Source organism: Zootoca vivipara, chromosome 4, assembly GCF_965207765.1.
Source record: "Zootoca vivipara chromosome 4, rZooViv2.hap1.1, whole genome shotgun sequence".
Taxonomy (NCBI): Eukaryota; Metazoa; Chordata; class Lepidosauria; order Squamata; family Lacertidae; genus Zootoca; species Zootoca vivipara.
In genome coordinates, this window is record NC_142587.1 from 46,015,548 (window position 1) to 46,020,472 (window position 4,925).

General features: G+C 51.0%; 1 pseudogene across 1 annotated transcript; it reads right to left on the bottom strand.

Moving 5' to 3' along the window:
• Positions 1-588: 588 nt before the first annotated feature.
• On the bottom strand, positions 589-1,531 carry LOC148685928 (uncharacterized; annotated as a pseudogene). Its single transcript, XR_015949544.1, has one exon. The product of XR_015949544.1 is annotated as an uncharacterized LOC148685928 (transcript).
• Between the last annotated feature and the right edge of the window lie 3,394 nt (positions 1,532-4,925).

Here is a 4,925-nt window from a genome sequence, read left to right on the forward strand (position 1 = left end):
TGCAATGTTTCTGTAGATTGCCTCAGCATGTTACAGACCCTAAGATAGGGCTTTGTTACCCTGTTTGATAATCCAGTGGTAGCCTCAATTTCTGTCATGGGGTGCTGGGACAGGGAATCAAGTGAAGGACTATGTACAGATATACTTCACTGTTTCACATCCTTTCTACAGACTGCAAGGTGAGAACTTCTGCTGGGGAATTTCTGTGCTGTCCCTGAAACTTACCTTTAACCAGGGCTTTCTGAAGGCCCAGTGGAGTAGGAAGAAACTTTTTAAGTTCCTACACTTTCTCCAGTGCCTATTGTAATTTTTTAAATAATATCCGCCCTCACCCCTCCCCTCAGGTGGGCGAGGTTTGCGACACCGCGCAGGGCTTACCTGGCTGGTGACACCCACCTAGGCGAGTTGGCCTATGTCCTGCCACCTGGCCAGCCAGGACAAAGGGCACCTGGCCAGAGGGGGTAAAGGCCAAAGAAAAGAGGCAGGAGCACCTTGGAGAAGCCTCTTTGTGCTTTCTTCCTGCTCGAGTCATGAAAAGGAACACTCCCTTGCTCTAATCTGACTGTCCTAGCAAGAAAAGGTTTATCTACACCAGTGTTTCCCAACTGGTGGTCCGCGGACCCCCAGGGGTCCGCGAGCTATGCGAGAGGGGTCCGCAAGACTGGGACTTCCGGCGAGGCAAGATGGCGGCGTGGAGCTCCTAAACTCGACTAACGTGCTAGCGAACCCTTCCCCCGCGACCGCGACGGCACCTCCTCGCCGCCCGCCCCGTCTCCGCCCTCCTGACAGGCCATCACCGCCCAGCGCAGCCAGTCGTAGTTCTGCTCCAGCTTGCGCAGGACGCTGGAGGCCAGCTCGGCTGGCCCGGGGGGCGCCGCCGCGGGCAGCTCGGCCAGCGCCCGCCCGACGTCGTCCCGTGCTTGCTCGGGGAAGTAGCGGGCGCAGGCGGCCAGCGCCTCCTTCATGTGCCGGTGCACGGCGCCCATGCGCTCTTCCCAGACGGCCAGCAGCAGCGCCGGGTCGCGCTGGGTGAGGCCCGCCTGGCACAGCAGGCACAGCAGCCCTGCGCCCAGCAGCGCATTCAGCTTCTGGCACACGCCCGCCATCTCAGGCCTCCGCGGCCGGTGCTCCTCGACGGTGCGCGCCAGCAAGGGCCGTTGCGCCGCCACCCCGCAGCCCAGCAGGCGCCGCTCCAGCTTCTCTCGCGCGCACGCGGCCACGAAGAGCTCGGTCTCGCGCACCGCCAGAGCCAGCTGCTGGAAGGCGGCCGACACGCAGTCCTCGCACGCGTGCAGCTCACCCGCGCCGTCCAGCGACAACCCCGGCCCGGCGGCCAGGTTGCGCTCCAGCAGCGCCAGCTCGCGGTGGACGAAGGCGGACTCCTCCGGCGTCGCCGAGCCCCGCAGCTGCGACGCCGTGCCAGGGAGTGCAGCGACTGCAGGAAGCCCGTGGGCTCCAGGCACTGCGAAAAGAGCGCCATCCGCAGGCCGACGCGGGGACGGGAGCCTGCAAAGAGAGGGCGGAGAGAGAGAGAGAGAGAGAGAGAGAGAGAGAGAGAGAGAGAGAGAGAGAGAGAGAGAGAGAGAGAGAGAGAGGCGGGGGTTAGGGAGGCACAGAGAGAGAGGCGGGCAAGAAGGGGAGCCCCCGAATGGATTTAAGAAACTATCTTAAACAGCCAAAATTGAAGATCCCAGCTGCTGGATCGGGCCCATGGCCCATGTCGTCAGCAGCCTATCACTGAAAGGGCTCTGAGGTCATCTAGCCCAACCCCCTGCCTGCAATGCATCTGTGTCAGGAGAGCCACCGTTCAACCTCTGGCTACAAACCTCCATGTAACTAAAAAGACTCTTAATTTGGCTCTCACTTTTTAATTTTAGGATTAGGAATTAATGGGGGTCCTTGTCACAATAGCGGCTCGATGAGGGGTCCTCGAGAAAATTTTGTTGGGAACCCCTGATCTACACTATTTAAGGTGGTGTCTCTAACAGAAGGCATTACCTGAATGAGAAACCAGGCATTCCAGGCACATTTAGACTCTAGACCCATTAGCAGGGCAAACACCACAGCACAGGGAACACTTTGCACAGCTCAAGCCAATCTGCAGAGGCCGAACTGTAGGGAAATGGGGAAACTGCTTGTCATGCAGAGTACAGTCCAGGGCAAGTTGCTGAAGTGAGCCTGAGGCAACATGAGGCCCAGACAGGGCAAGACTGAAATCAAGAGTCAAATATTCGTGCCAGATGAGGAGGTGTCAGGACCCAGACTTGCTGCAGGTGGGGGCAGGGAAATCAAGCTAGATTTAGTCACCAGAGCGTCAAGCTAAGGAAGAACAGGATATGGCTCCCCAAATACGTCAGAGGCTAAGCCCATGAAAAGGAACAAGACAGATGGAACAAATAAGGCAGGAGGAAAAGGGTGTCAATTTCACACTCAATCCAGGAAGCATCCTGCGGTGGAGTAATAAGCTCTGCCTTGCAGCCTGCATTCCTGCATCCATGACTAGTCAAAGGAATACAACCAGTCTCAACACAAGAGGAAGTCTAGTGACTGCTTACTAGTGCAATAGATTATCGATAACTGGTTCCTGCTTTCTCTGTGGCAATAGGGATGTCAGGGGTGTTGTTCAGACCGTGGCCTTCGGCCCTTCGAGTGAGCCTGCTTCCCTGCCCCTTCCTCTCCTCTGTAAAACCTTATTACTTTTTTAAACTTTGCTTACAAGTATAGCAGATGCACTATAAAGCACAGCTCCTGTAAGACCCCAACACATTTCATCTTTATTTGCCCAGACCCAGTTGTTTTAAGCTTTTAATATACACAAGGTCCACATAAGTGCACTCAGCTAAAAAATAAATAAAAAATCCTGTTGATACCCCATTGTTCAGAATAAGCTCTATCAACCATAGATCCCTCCCCACAACTTGAAAATTCAGCCTTAAATTTGCATCTATAAATTAGCCTATGCCAAATTTATGCAAAGTTGTACCATGGCTCTGTGCCCCCAAATCTTATAAGTACATCCCTAGCAAAACCCTGCTATATGGCATCCTGCTTTCAGTTTGGAGGTAGGCATGGCTTCAGGCTCCAATACGATCACATGTTGTACGTATCAGACTGGAGAACTGACATAGTGTAGTGACTAAGACACTAGGCTGTCAATCAGGCAAATCCTGGTTTGAATACCTCTGTTATGAAATTCCTAGGCTGATGCAGGGAAGCCACACTCAGCGCTTTTTTAAAGAGAACAAAACAGTGTTTTTTAGGGGGGGAAGGTGCTGGTACTACCATGGAGTTGTTACAGTAAGTGCTATATTACTTTTAACATATGCGGTGGAGGTGCTGCTACTATGTACCCTTGAGTAGCTCCGGAAGAAAGTACTGTTCAAAAATATGTATTATAATGCATAGCCTGCTATATGGATGAATGATTTTAAAAATGTTAGTTGAAGTTGTGTGTGGTTGGCACAGTTTCTGACTAACGCAAGAAGCTTTTTAATCTGTTTTTAGCTTTTTAATGGTTTTTGTTGTATGGCTTTGTTTTCATTGCTGTAAACTGCTTTGATATATTTTTAGTGACACAAAAGTATAGAAATGTTTTTACAAATTGTTATAAGAAAAAAACTGCTCCTTTTCCCTTATGGCCCGTATAAAGTCCTTATGTAGGTTCTCTATCGGTAGGAGAAAACAACAGAGGCCAACCAGGGAATATTGAGAAGCAGCTACCGTAGTAAGCATGATCTTTATTAAACTGTTGCAACAGGGTGCTCACCCCCCCAAAAAAAAACGCAGGAGGGAGGAGGAACCCAGAACAATGGTGTGCAAGCCCTTATACTGTACAGTATAGACTTTTGAAATTGTCACCCTGTAGCTCAAGGCCACCCCCCAATACATCATGTTTTTTCTTGTAACAAAATAAAGTAAATAATAATAAATATTGGGATCCAGGACTGCCTGTGTAAGTGCTTGGCTGTTCAACCTGTGTATTTGTAAACAGATATTACAACAATTAAACTGCTTGGGATTCTCATACTTATACACACTACAGGTCCAACTAGAGAAACCTTTCTCTTCCCCACATCAAGTTTCTGAAATATTTTCTGCAGCAGGGGGAAGAGTTAAACTTCCCCTCCCCATCCCCTGCACAGGTTTCTCCTCAATTTACATATAAAAATGTGCATTCACACAAATAGTGCCACATCTACTTCAGATTTCTCTCTTCCTCTTTCTGAATCTCTCTGCCAAACAAAACTAGCCCTGCCCATTTGCCCTCGACGAAAGAGCAACTCAGGGGAACGCATACGAGTATTTAAGATGCCAAAACTAGCTTTCCAGACTGCTGCCACATACACAATAGCTAAAGTGCATTACCCACAGTCCTCTGGGCTGCTGAAAGCTGCCCTGAAGGCCAATTTGGCCACTGGCGCTATTGGAAGGGGCAGAGCGGAAGGAAGCCAAAAAGCAAAGCGGATTACGCTCCTTTTTTTTGCAACCAGCGACTGGGCTGCGAGGTGGGCCGGCCCCTGGGCCACGATCAACAGCTCTGGCTGACCCCAGGCCCCGCTTGCTCGTCGGAAAAGCCAGCGGCGAGGCCTGAATTTCCATCCTAAGCGGCAGGGGAAGCTATTTTCATCTTCAGCTGCTACAGATTTGTTCCTGCGATGTTGGGCGCGCTGAGCGGCTGACACGGACCTGGGAATCAATCAAAAGTAATTGAAACAGAAGAGGCTTCGCAATCAACCAATTAGGTTGCTGGAGCCAGAAGAAACGGAGGGAGGGGGGACGGACACGGACGGACAGACACACACACACACACACCCATACTCATATACTGTATCTAAATATGTATATAGAACTTTCTTCCTGCCAACTTTTGTTATTCCTTCCGAGGCGGTAGGAGGGCTGATTAGCTTTCCTTCTGTGACGAGGAA